The sequence below is a fragment of the Mesocricetus auratus genome, unplaced genomic scaffold, assembly GCF_017639785.1.
Source record: "Mesocricetus auratus isolate SY011 unplaced genomic scaffold, BCM_Maur_2.0 Super-Scaffold_100044, whole genome shotgun sequence".
NCBI lineage: Eukaryota > Metazoa > Chordata > Mammalia > Rodentia > Cricetidae > Mesocricetus > Mesocricetus auratus.
Window position 1 is genome coordinate 9,104,044 of NW_024429221.1, and position 14,569 is coordinate 9,118,612.

Sequence of the window (14,569 nt, forward strand, 5' to 3'; positions counted from 1 at the left end):
GTGACCTCCTGAGCGCAATAACCAGACAGTTGGATGCAAACTGCAAGAGGTTTATTGTTTACACAGGCTTCTGCAGGCACTCCAGCCACTTTAGCTAGCTGAGAGCCCTGGGCTTTAGGAAAGTTTTCTTTTTATGTACATAATTTTGTCAAGCAAAGCAATAGGGGTATTGTGAAAAGTGGAGCCACTGCATGTGCAGATCTTGGCAAGCAATAGGGCTATTGTAAGAAGTGTGGGCATAACTCATCCTTCCTGGAGAAACCACAAGGTCAAGATTAAACTTATCTTAACAGCATTCCGGTGTCCTGCATCAGCACTCTGGACCAGATGTTCTTTTTAATTCAACCTTGTTCCCTGTTTAGGGAAAGGGACCTCGGGGGATTTTCCACTGAGGCAACATTCTGAGTCTCAAAAAGGGGGGTGTATTGAGTTTTTTCATTCCCCCTTTTCTTTTTGTGAAGTTTTAATCTTAAAATTTATGGTCCCTATTTTTGCTTAAGAGCTTGGTACTGTTGTGTGAGAACAAGGGCCTGGGTGATAGATAAGCATTCCTTAATGAACATCATAAGTTAGAGTGCTAGTGGCATTAGTAATGTTCCCTAGCATAGCAATCCCCTCATAGTAGGGGGGCACGGACGCCAAGCATAGCCAACAAGAGGCAGTCAGGTTCGGCTGGTTTCTGTTGAGGGCCATAAATGTTCCTTGGACCAGGTCTCTTGCCTGTTAATGAAGCCTCTGGGGAGGAGCTAGGGTAGGTTGGGGTGTTACCAGAACTTCATGATACTGTGGTTGTGCTGGCGGGCAGGACTAGTGGAACCTGAGGCCTTGGGGCCTTGGGTGGTCCCTGTTCCCCTAGGACTGAGTTGGGACCAATCATGTAGACAAGGGTTTCTATGAGGAGTCTTACCCTAAAAATAAGTCCCTCATGATGCCCTCCAGGTTTATATAGTCTAAGTCCCCAACTTTTCCCTTTTATGCAATCAGTAGCCGGCACTGCTTTCCCTTCTGATGTAAAGGCTGTGCTAATATTGGATTCTCCCAGAGTTGTGGTATAGAAGCTCAGGGGTCCTCCCCAGGCACCTGTCCAATATGCTGCATTATTGTAGGCTTCACATCCCCATTGTTTACAATAATAATACTCTGGTCCCCGGCACCTCTGGGTTTGAGCTCCTCCAGGGCAGATATACCATTTTCTAAATCTACATTCAGGATATAAGTCACCGGGGGATTGTTGAGTTTTTTCCCATGATCCCTCAGACACCTGGCATAAATCAAAGGTGAGATTGGGATACCAAGTACCTGGCATATTTGTGGATGAGCTGACATTTATCTGTCAGCCTGTCTCAGGGTTTTCTATGAGCCAAGTCAGCCTCTGGGGGCCATGGGGGTTGCCCCAGAGCCTTCTGGGGAACATCCCTAGGAGGGCTAGGATTAAAATTAGGGTTCTTTTAAGAGTCTTATCTTGAGAGGGTTTTGTGTTCATTGGAGCTTCCATGAGGTGGTGGGCAGGCCTTTTGGGTTTTCTCGGGGAGCAGGCTTTACATGCGACGCATGCATCCAGGCTGTGATGCAGTCAATCCTTAAGGCAGTTAGGGTGGTCAGCAGCACAGTGTATGGTCCTTTCCATCGTGGTTCCAAAGTTTTGGACTAGTGTCTCCTCACGTAGACCTGGTCACCAATCTGGTGGGGATGGGGCCTGGAAGGTGGTCCCTTCTCCCAGTATGCCACTGCCAAAGGCTTCCAAATCTGCTACTGGACTATCTGTAAGGCTTGGAGGTGTGCCTGCAGGGTTGGGGTAGTAGCATAGGCAGAAATATCAGAATCAAAGAAGGTTGTAGCAGGGGGAGGTCCTCCATAGATGATCTCGTATGGGGTGAGGCCATGGGGGCCAGGGGTGTTCCTGGCCTAGTAGAGGGCCAGGGCAGGAGTTGAACCCAGTCTCTAGTACCAGTCTCCAATGCTGATTTAGTCAATGTCTCCTCAATTGTTCTATTTATTCTTTCTACCTGACCTGAACTTTGGGGTTTATAAGCACAATGTAATTTCCAATCAAACCCCAATAACTTGGCCACCAACTGACTTACCTGGGAGACAAAGGCTGGCCCATTATCAGACCAAATCGAGGGAAGATTTCTTCCAGAATCTTCTTAACTACCATCTGGGCAGTTTCTCTCTTTGCAGGGAAGGCCTCAACCCATACTGAGAGTGTATATATGAAAACTAGCAGGTATTTGTTACTGTACACGCCAGGTTTAACTTCTGTAAAGTCCATTTCCCAGTAGACACTGGGGCGGTGTCCTCTGGTCCTGGTCCCTTCTGGAAGTTTTAGTCTTCCTGCATTGACTTTTGCATAGGGAACACACTGATCAATAACCTGTTGAATGAGATTCTGCACATGTGGTATGTAAAAAAACTCTTCCCTCTCTTGTAGATTGGGTAGCTTTTTCCTACTAAGGTGGGTTAATTTGTGGAGGTCCACTATTGAAGTTCTGGCATCCTTCCGGGCCAAGACCAATTTCCCCTGGAACTTCTATCCTTGGACTTCCAGGTCATATCTGGTTCCTATTCTGTGTACTTCTGCCAGGTCTTCTGCTGTATAGGTGTATTTCAGTTGGTGAGGGGCTGTTTGAGTCTTGTTAGTTTGCAGGGATAGAATCTGTGACCCAAATGCTTCCCTCCTTGCTGTTTCATCTGCCAGGTGGTTTCCTAAAGTGATGGGGTATTCCCCTTCTGGTGTCCTGGACAGTGAATGATGCTCAACTTTTTAGGTAAGAACAGGGCCTGTAACAGGTTCAGTATCTCAGTCTTATTTTTCATTTCTTTACCTCCTGAGGTTAGTAGCCCCTGCCTCCTCTAGATTTCTCCGTGAACATGTGCTGTTGCAAAAGCATACCAGCTGTCAATATAAATGTTATCTTGGGTGAGCACAATGAGCTCATCCCACTGAGCTGATGTTCCTGGGGGCAAGGCGCTCACCCAGATAGTCTGGTGCTTATCCACCACTGCTGCCTCCACCCTTCGCTCACCTTTATGGAGAAAATTGCTCCCATCTGTGAACCATGTAACATCCGCATCCAGGAGAGGTTAGTCAGTCAGGTCTGGGTGAGTCCCATGAGCCTTGGCTAGTATTTGTTGACAATCATGGGGCACCTCCTGACAGTCCTCTGAGTCCGGCAAGAATGTAGCTGGGTGTAAGGTGGTGGCTGGCCTGAATTGTATCTTGCCGGGTGCCAGGAGCAGCATCTGGTAGTGAGCCATCTGTGCATTTGACAGTCAGCACTTGGGCGGCTGGCGGACGATGGCTTCCACAGCATAGGGCATAATGACAGTGAGGGGCTGCCCTAGAGTTAGCCTGTTTGCATCCCTGACTAGGACTGCTATAGATGCCACCATGGGAAGGCAAGGGGGCCATCCTGATGCCACATAGTCCAGTTTCTTTGATAAATAAGCTATATGCCTCCTCCATGGGCATAACTTTTGGGTTAGGACTCCTTTGGCAATGCCTTTTCGCTCATCAACAAATAAGTCAAATGATTTTGTGACATCTGGGAGTCCCAAGGCAGGGGCGGACAAGAGGGCCTGCTTGATTTTGTCAAATGGTACCTGTTATTCTTCTCCCCATTCAAATTTAGCATCCTCTTTGGTCAGGTTATATAGTGGGGCAGCCATTTCTGCAAACCCAGGGACCCAGAGTCTGCAGAAGCCTGCGGTTCCCAAAAATTCCCGCATTTGTTGTGGGGTTTGCAGTGGGGGGATGAGGGCCACTGCTTATTTTCTGGCCTCTGTCTGCCATCGCTGGCCCCCTTCTAGGGTATAGCCTAGATAAGTTACTTTCTGTTTGCACATCTGCGCCTTCTTGGCAGAGGTGTGGTATCCCAAAGCTCCTAGCTGCTTTAGAAGGGCTGCAGTATCTCATTTGCAGCTTTCCTCGGTTCGGACTGCCAAGAGTAAATCATCCATGTACTGCAGGAGGACAAGGTCAGGGTGTTGCCTCCGAAAGTCAGCAAGGTCCTGATGTAGAGCCTTGTCAAAGAGGGTTGGCGAATTCTTGAAACCCTGTGGCAGCGTGGTCCAAGTTAGTTGTCTGTATAGTCCGGAGTCTGGGTCTTTCCATTCGAAGGCGAAAAGGGGCTGCCTCTGGGGGCTGAGCCTCAAGCAGAAAAAGGCATTCTTTAAATCTAGCACAGTATACCAGGAATGGGAGGGAAGCAGGGTGTTCAGAAGGTTGTATGGGTTAGGCACCATAGGATGAATGTCCTCAGTCCTTTGATTAACCTTCCTTAAATCTTGTACAGGGTGATAGTCCCCAGTCCCCAGCTTCTGGACAGGAAGGAGGGGTGTATTACAAGGGGAACGGCAAGGTTTTAATATGCCCAAATCTAGCAGTCGCTGTATGTGGGGTTGGATGTCCCTGTAGGCCTCCCTGGATAGTGGATACTGTTTAACAGATATGGGGGTAGCAGATGTCTTTAAGTCGATTATGATGGGTGGCTGGTTCACAGCTAGCCCCATTCCCCAGGTCTCTACCTAGGCCTTTTGGTATTCTTTGATCCAGGCTTGGATGCTTTCGGGGGTTTATGAGGCTGTTCCAGCAACTTGTATTCATCCTCCATCTTTAGGATGAGGACATGGAGGGCGATCCCATTTGGGCAGTTTACTCTGGCCCTCCATTTATTGAATTGAATTTGGGCTCCCGTTTTAGACAGCAAGTCTCTCCCCAGAAGAGGGTAAGGGCAATTTGTGACATGTGAGAAGGAATGGGTCACTTTACCTGTGGCCAGATGCACTTCTCGCTGAGTATTCCATGGGTAGCTTTTCCCTCCAGTAGCGCCCTGTACCCACAAACTTTTGCTACTCAGTGGACCAAGTGCTTTGGTTAAAACTGAATGTTGAGCTCCAGTGTCAACTAGGAAGGTTACAGGTTGCCCCCCCTCCCGATCTTGAGAGTTAGCCTGGGCTCAGTGAGGGGGCTCCTGGCCCTGACTCCCCTAATCCTCAAGGGAAAGGACCTGGGGAGGGCACCTCTTGCATTCTCCTGGCTTCCTTCTCTTTGCAGTAGGCGCATTGGTCAGGATCAAGTCATGGGAAGCGGAAGTCTCCCTGGATTCTCATCTGCCTCCCTGGCTCTGATCTAAGCTGAACTGCAGTGGCCAAGATTTTGCTTAACTCCCTCGTACATTTCTTATCACACTTGTCTTCCCTCTCCTCTTGTTCCTTTCTCAACCTTTGCTATTTCTCTTCCTGCAACTTGCTTAGTCACTCTTCCTTCTCTTCTGGGGTTTCTTTCTTATTATAAATCCTTTCTACCTCCTTCATGAGATCCTGAAGAGTTTAGTCCTGTAACCCATCTAACCACTGTAACTTAGTCTGGATGTCTGAAGCTGACTGCCCTATAAAGGCCATGATAATTTCTCCCCGGCATTCTGGACTGGTTGGATCGAAGGGTTTATATCTATGATATGCCTCCATTAACCTTTCTAAAAACACTGCCAGGGTTTCTTCAACCCCCTGAGTGACTGCTCTTACCTAGGCCAAATAAATGGGGCACCTTCCAGCACCCTGGAGACCCGCAAGGAGAACATGGCAATAGAGATGGAGTTGTTCCCTACCAGCTGAGGCTGCATCAATCTCATTGGGGAGTTGGAAGGGGGCCCCATTGGGGCCCAGTACATTCTTTCTTTCCTCCAGAAAGACCTTTTGTTTTTCCTCCATAGTTAAGAGTTCCTGAAGATGACAGACTATGGACACCCCCATGGAGGGCCTCACCCTCCCTGGGGGAATGAGGGGATAATGGGGGGGATGGGGGGAGGGCATGGGAGGAGGGGAGGGAAAGGGAGAGGGACCTCGTACTGACTTGTGAAGCAACCTTGTTTCTTATCTAAATTTAAAATGGAAAATAAAAAAATATTAATAAAAAAAATCATAAAAAAAGAGTTCCTGAAGAAGCTGTTATCAATCATCCCAAGTGGGATGATGAGTCATTAGAATGGACTCAATGACCCAGATTAGTGCCTGGGAATCTTGGGAAAAGGAGGGATGTGGGTTTTCCAATTGTAGAGGTCAGATGCAGAGAATGGCCAGTACTGATGTTGACCCCATACTGATCTTAAGGGGAAAAGCTGAGCTGACCACGTAGCACAGAACCAATCAGAGATCGAATTTACAGATGGAGGTGCAGGCACTAGCTTGTCCTCCAACAGGGTGGCCTGTTCACCCCCACCAATACAGAGCGGGCCCCAAAAATCTGGGACCCCAGACACCCTGGGATATCTCCCAGGGCGGTGGCTCCAAATGAGTATGGTATTTCTTGATTCCCTCACTGGATGCCCCTCAGATTCAGATATGTGCACATCAGACCAGTGAGACAGAAGAATAGACAGACAGGCAAGACAAGGGGTACCCAATCCTCTCACTCTAGGTTATTGAGTGGGGATGTCAAATCTTGGTGGAACCTCCAAATGAAAGACCTGAAGTTATCAGGCTAAATACCTCGTGATGTCCCAAGTGCAATAACCAGACAGTTGGATGCAAACTGCAAAAGATTTATTGTTTACACAGGCGTCTGCGGGTACTCCAGCCACATTAGCTAGCTGAGAGCCCTGGGCTTTAGGACAGTTTTCTTTTTATGTACATAATTTTGGCAAGCAAAGCAATAGGGGTATTATAAAAAGCAGAGCCACTGCAGGAACAGATCTGGGCAAGCAATATGGGTATTGTTAGAATGCGGGCATAACTCTTCCTTCCTGGAGAAACCACAAGGTCAAGATTAAACTTATCTTAACAGCATTCCGGTGTCCTGCATCAGCACTCTGAACCAGATGTTCTTTTTAATTCGATCATGTTCCCTGTTTAGGGAAAGGGACCTTAGGAGATTTTCCACTGAGGCAACTTTCTGAGTCTCAAAAAGGGTGGTGTATTGAGGTTTTTCAGAACTGTGGCACACTATGCTCTAAAGTTCACTGAGACCTAATAATACCCCTTGGAGCAGCTTTTAAAAGCCCGGTTATTAGCTGGTTATTGGAGGTGCACACCTTTAATACCAGCACTCAGGAGGTAGAGGCAGGAGGATTTCTGTGAGTTAGAGACCAGCCTGATCTTACAAGAGCTAGTTTCAGGACAGCCTCCAAAGCCACACAAAAATTCTGTCTCAGAAAAAAATACAACAAGAATAAACAGCAGCCCTGTTCTGTGATATGATGATGGGCCTAGGGGCTATTTGTACATCAGGGGTTTCTCTTTTGTCATGGTTTGGAGCCAAATATCTGGATAGTCATGGAGAATAAATGTGAATTTTAGCATCCTAATCTCTAATGGGCACAGTTAGCATACTTCCCACCTTTGGGTTATTTTAGAGGAAGCCCTCCCTCAGCTCAATTCTATTTTTTAGGACTCACTATTCCCTAAGAATTGGCAAATCCTTTATATCAACAATTCTACTCTTCCCTATCACAGTTTAGTAGTGGAGTGTGATCCATTTGCAGGCTTCTTTTATGTCCCATGACTTTAATTCCATCACTAAGGAGACAGAGGCAGGCAAATCTCTATGACTTTGGGTTTAGCCTGATGTGCAGAGCAATTTCCAGGTCAGTCTCCAAAACTACACAAAATAAATAAATGTAAAAAAAATAAAGAAGCAGAATACCATTTACACCATGCACAAAATTAACTACAAATCAATCTTATACCTAAATGTTAAACATGAACACTAGTACTTCTAGAAGACACTAAAGAAACGAGGACTGTCTCAGTTTGGCAAGTTGCCTTCCATGTGCACCAAAAGCACGTTGGTGTTGACTACAAAGATGTTTCTACAGAAATCTCTTGATGGAAATCCTTTCCACAGATGCAGCCCACACAGGGAAATATTCACAGGCCAGCATCTGGGTTTGGGGATTGGCTAGGAACAAATGGGACCTCACAGAGCTCTGACTATAGCCTCAGGTTTCCACTGAAACTCTGGGAAACACCTCCCCATCCTATCCTCCTCATCTTGGGAGAGCATACCCTCACTCACCATGCTGTGGCTTCAGTGCTCATCCATGCTCCCCTCACATCCCCTATAGCAGTGCTCACAATGCAGCAATCAATCCCCTGGCTCCTCTCCTGCTATGAAACCAAGCCTGCAGTATGGCTTCAGGAGGTGTCCTGGGAGACCTGAGAATGGAGGTTTTGCCCAGTGACCCTGGATGGCTGGTGAGGCTTGAGTGACAAGAGCACTTCCTTAAGGGTCAGACTGTGTTTAAAGACACAGTACAGTGGTCCCTAGCCCTGGCTTCTACTCCAGACCCAGGCCTTTCAGAGATCCCCAGAGAACAAGGATTTCAGTATCACCCACCCCTGTCTCCAGGAAATGACCGAGCACTCCTCCTGCAGTTCACAGATTCATCCTCTTCCTCCTCCTCCATACCACATGCCAAGCTTGGACAGACCGTGACACAGTGTGGACTGGAATGACTGTCTCATTCAACAGATGGAAGGGAGCAGCCTAGTGTACTAAAAAAAAATCAAGATTTTTAAGACACCGAAGAATGTGTTTGTGCTGGGCATTGGTGACATAAGTCTGTAATCCCAGCACTCAGGAGGCAGAGGCAGGCAGATCTTGGTGAATTTTAGGCCAGCCTGGACTACAGAGTGAGTTCCAGGACATCCTCTAAGGCCACAGAGGGACCCTCTGGGATCTTCAGTATACAGCATTATTACAAAGAATTAGGTCTAATGCTATAAAAGGAATAAATGCTGTAGCCAGAGTTAGGGTGAGCAGCCAAAGAGAGAGGCCTCCTCCTTTGTTGGGGTACCCCGAATTGAGGAGGGTTCCCCAAGCTGGATTTGTCACCAGGAATCACGCGCCAATTGATGCAACACGCAAGAGGCTTTAATTAGGCATCTGCAGATGGGCCTCTCAGTCAGCTTTTAGACCGATTGGCCCCGAGGTTCAGTTACAATCAGCTTTTAAAGACAAAAACCACAAGCTTTTGGGAGGGGTCCCTATCTTGTGACTGGGGGGTACATGACTACTGACCAGGGGAAGTAGATGTCTTCCTGACCTACACGTTGTAAATTCCTCAAACCTTGGTATGAGTTAATCATCTCTCCCTAAGTAAATGGTGTTATCATCTCCTTGTTTCCCACAAATCTGGTCAGTTCTTCACAGGTGGTCAGCAGCCCAAAATTGGCCTTTTGTGGGTTTACAGCCCTTCTGCAATTAAGGCTGCTAAACCATACATTCCATTCTGTGGTTTGGCCAGTTCCTGGGATGGGGTCTTTTGCTCACTTCCCAAGTTCTCTAGTGGGGTGCCCTCCCTGTTTAAGCTTATATTTTATTTCTATAAATTCAGGGTCTTTCACCTTCAATATCCCTTATGTATGCACACAGCAGCCAAAATGTGTGACCCAGATTATAGATGGATTTTTCATCATGATTTATTTTTTATTTCTGTGTGTAGTCCTGCAACATATTCTGAAGATAATGTGGGCCTCAAACTCAGGAAATCCAACTGCTTCTGCCTCCTGAGGAAGGGGAATAAAGACCTGTACCATCACCTAGTTGGGAAAGGTGACCTTTATCACCTCCAAAGATCTATATTCAAGATGTGTGTTCCTTCTGGGTTTTAGTGGCACACGCCTTTAATCCCAGCACTTGGGAGGCAGAGGCAGGCAGATTTCTGTGCATTAGAGACCAACCTAGTCTACGGAGCAAGTTGCAGGATTTGCTGAGGATGCTTAGGAATAGGCAGAGCCCTATGTAAATGTGTCCAGACTCCCTAAGTAAAATCCCCATGCGTCCTTCAGTTAGGAAAAGCATTGATTTTGAAATAACTCCTATGCTCTCCTTGCCTCCTGAAAATAAGGGCTCTTTCTCCTTTCTTCTGTCATGACTGTAGTGATGACTGTTTTGATAGCCAAATTGATTCCCTCTGCAATTAACTAAAACCCAAGCTATTGGGTAAACTGTGAAGGATTTTTAAAGGTTTTGAAATTAAAGAGGATATTTCATCTGGACAATATGAATTGATAATAGTCTCCTTTAGCCAACTGGTGACAGTGCACATCTTTATCTCTAGTACTCAGGAGGCACAGAGAGTTGGAGTTTCTACATTTGAGGCCAGCCAAACCCTGTCTGGAAAACAGCAAAAAACAATGAAACAAAAGTAAGATCCTCCTGTATACTGGATGGCAGCTGACATATTTGAAGGATGTTGAAGAAGGAAGTGCTCTCTACCTGCTCCCTCTACCTCTAGCAGCCATCATTAGAATTACAGCCTATTTCTTCAGGATTTTCGTGTATACCAAAGAGCAGCTAAGACATTTAGTGTCATGGACTGAACAACTACTGAACTCTTTAAGTTTCTATTGGTTGGAAGCCATCATAGGACTACCTGGACCACAGCTTGTAAGACACTGTCCATTCTAATAAATCCACTTTCTATATACATGGAGAGACACATTCTACCAGTTCATGTAGAGAACCTAGAATCATGCAGCTGTATATTTTTTCACTTACTGAGAAAGATGTTGAAGTTCTGTCACCTACATGGCAGTTCACAACTGTCTGTGACTCCCATTCCAGGGGATCTGCACCTTTATATAGACATACATGCAAGCAAAACACCAGTGCACATGAACTAAGAGTCATCTCCAAATGGAAAGAGACAGATAACTCTTTATTGTTATGCTTTTGCCAAGAGTTTACTATGAATTCCAGGCTCCTAAAGCAATGGAGTCATAAAGCTTTGTGATTGTGAAAAATGTATTTTCTGGTTTGATATATGGTTCCTGATTTTTTTCCCTGGTTGTCTGAAATCCCTGTGACAGCCATGAAAAAAAATACCTGCAGTTCATCTGAACTCAGTGTGCATCTACAGAACAAACAGCTTCATTTGTGTCCTGAAATCTCTCTTTAGTTGTTAATATTCTGGGTACTATTCTGTGGAAGACGGAATAATCACTCCTCCTGCATTGTTAGCTAACCACACTGTGTCTAGAAAGAAAGTGGGGTACAGGAAGCTAACAGGATTTGCTATGGGAGCCCAGGGCAAGTGACATAGAAATGCAAATCTCTGTTGATCTAGAAAAGGTCTTTGTCTCCAATGGAAGGAAGTGTCAGGAAGCAGTGTGTTGTGTTTTTAAGGACACACCTATTGGAGGTACACTTGTCACTCATGCCCCACTAGCCAATCAGTCCGTCCAGGCAACCTGTCAGTCACAAGAAGTACAGGGTTCTACTGGGCTCCAGTTTAACTCTTGTCTCTGCAGAGGAGCAGGAGCAATTTTTGTGTGTGCTGTGCTGTGAGGACTGCTAAAGGAGGCTGAGTGGCAAGCATGGGCAAGGTGGGTGACCATGGCATGGCAAGTGAGGGGCAAATGTCCCCAGATGGGAGGAGCACATGGTGAGGTGCGGGAGCCAGTGTGGTGGCTTCTCCCTGGATCTGAGTGGGAATCTGTAGCCAGATTCCATGTCCTTTGATGTTTCATGTGGTCCTCACAACTCTCTGTCTCTGTCTCTTTCTCTGTCTCTCTCTCTGTCTCTGTCTGTCTGTCTGTCTGTCTCCCAAAGCTTAGGCACCAGGCTGTTACTAGCTCTCCCAAGAATGTTCCTCCTCCCTGCCTTACTTGGTCAGACAGGTCAATAACACAACAGTGTTTTTACTTTTCCAATATCTGTCCATGTTGCAGAACTCTGCTTTTCAAGAAAAGAAAACTGGAACTTTTTGGCACACCTGGCCTGAAAATTGCTTGTGACCCTGTAATGCCTCCGTGAGCCGCCTCGTATAGGCTTGTTCTTTGACATTGGGATGGGAATTCCTGCTGGTTGCACAGCAGGAGTGGCTCCATTGAAATGGTTTGCAGACAAATGTCTAGAAAATCCTGGTGAACAAATATGTATCCACTCATCCTAATTTCTTACAGGCTTTGTTAGTCTATACTTATCTTTGGGAGTTTTTGAGGAAGTACTCACTCAACTAAATTCTAGTTTGTGAGACTTAGTATCTCCTAAGCATTTGTAAACACATTGTATTATCAATTTTACTCTTCTACATCACAGCTTACAACTGGAGTGCTATCCAACACATGAAATGCCTTTTACAACTTTGACAAAATTAGATTAAAAGGCATCTTATAAAGAGTAAATACAAAGTTATGAACCTCTAGATGTTATGGAAGGAACTAGGGATCTTCTAGTTTTGTGACCTGCTTTCCATGAGTGCATCAAAAGCAAGTTGAAGTTGACTTCAAAGACATTTCTACACACAGCTCCCTGGTCCAGATGCTCAGAGCATATGCAGCCCACAGAGCAAAGTTATTATGAGAAGCCTGATTCAGTGTCCAGGGCATTTGTAGGACTGTGTGGGACCTCAGAGGACAGGAAGTGTGGCTGCAGCTTCCCATCCAGATCAAGGGAGCACCCTCCACACTAGGCCCAGGACCTCACCATCTGCCACTCCCCATCTGGGGCCGCAGCCCCTAGCTCAACATGTTGCGGATTTCCAGTTCACCCTTGCTCAAAGCACAGCACACATGCCCTGGAGAGCAACAGACTGAAATCAAAGCCATTTAAGTAAACTTATAAAAGAGCTAGCCTCAGACACATTCTGCTAACAGAATGGAAATGCATTAATATGCCTTACCAGGGAGAAATACCTTCACACACTTGAGGGATTAATAAAGTAAAATACATTTAGTGATAACATGCATCCATCTCTGGCTAATACTTAAAGAACAGTCAGCCTAGTTACATTTGCATTACATATACGTTATCATCCTTAAGTGTCATTTTTGTTCATGCTCCAGGGAACACTTGAAAAATTTAAATTGAGACAGGAGATATCATGTGTAGCTACTTGGATGGGCTGCTTTTGCACAAGATATGTCCCATGCCAAGTAAACTTATTAATAAGAAGAGCATCTTGTATGCTACTTACAGGAATAAGATGGCAGAAAATGGGAGACTCTATATAGTCTGTAGAAAGTATCATGCAGTGGGAAAAAAACAGGGAGGAGGCTAATCAAACAAGCTGCACAAGGGAAACACAGGTTATTGGATATCATTACTGACTAAGCCCAAAGTGGCCTTAGGCCCTATAACTATAGCTCCATGTAGTGGGAAGCATTTGGTTTTCTGCATCTGTAGGAAGTAACCTCACCACAAAGGATTTGTTACAAACTTTATCATCTCTCCCTTGAAAATTCCTTGTTGTAGACAAGACTCTCTGTTTTATTGTCAATACATCAGGCTCTTAGGGAAAGCTCCCAAGTCCTAGGCCACTGGCTGTTACTAGCTATCCCAAGAATGATCCTCCTCCCTGACTTATGGCCTGAATGAAAGCCTTGCTTGATCAGGCAAGTCCTTAACACAACAGTGTTTTACTTTTCAAATAGTTATCACCTGGTATCCCATTGTGCATCTGGCAGAACTATGAGTTTCTCAAGAAGGAAACTGGAATTTTATGGCACACCAGGTTTTAAGGTTGCAAGTGACCATCTAATGCCTCTTTGAGCAGCTTGTTACTGGTCTATACTTTGATATGGGTAAGGGTCTGGTGGCTAGATGGAAGTCAGGGGAGGCTCCTTTGTAATGGATTGGAACCAAATGTCTAACCAATCCTTGTAAAGAGAAGCCTTTTCATTGTCAGCCGTTTGGTTTTTCTCCACCAGTCACAAGACATTGTATTAATTATTATTATTATTATTTTGGTTTTTCGAGACAGGGTTTCTCTGTGGCTTTGGAGGCTGTCCCGGAACTAGCTTTTGTAGACCAGGCTGGCCTCAAACTCACAGAGATCCACCTGCCTCTGCCTCCCAAGAGCTGGGATTAAAGGCGTGTACCACCAATGCCCGGCCAACACTGTATTAATTATTAAGCTGTGGGCCATTTCATTGTTGCTTACTGGCTATGTTTGACTTAAGTATTTAACCCATCTAAGTATTTCTCTTACTGGAGAAAGTTGTCCGGACATCTTGCTTCTCTGGTGGGCTACATCATGATGCCCTGTGTTTCTCCTTCCCAGAGTCCTCCTGTCCTCCTAGTCCCACATATCTTGTTTCCCTATTGGCCAACAGTGCATTGTTGACATATACACAGAACTTCTCCATCATATCCTCTTTTATGTCTAAACAAAAATAAAGGTCTTACCTTTAACATACTCAAATTATATATAACAGAACAGTTATCAAGTAAGAACATAGTTACAATATTTTGTTCATTAACATTTAATAAGATTTAAAGAAAATGTCATCCATCCCTGTATTGTGATTCCAAAGTTCTATATGTAGCTTATCTTTTATCATAACTAAGGAAAACTATAATCATAACTATGTGTCTTCAACTCCATCAAAGACCACAGAAGGATAATATATAAACACTCGGATTGACAGAGACATCTTGCTGCCTGGGAAGTCACCTAAAGTTTGTCTGTAATGGTGGGGCATCCATCTTCAGCCCATAGGCCACAGTGTGTCTAGAAGACTTTTCAGCAAAGTAAGAAATTTCAAACTGTCCATCTGCACTGGCAGTCTGACAGTCATTTTTCTATGTCCTATAGAAAGTCTCAAAGACTATTCCATGAATCAG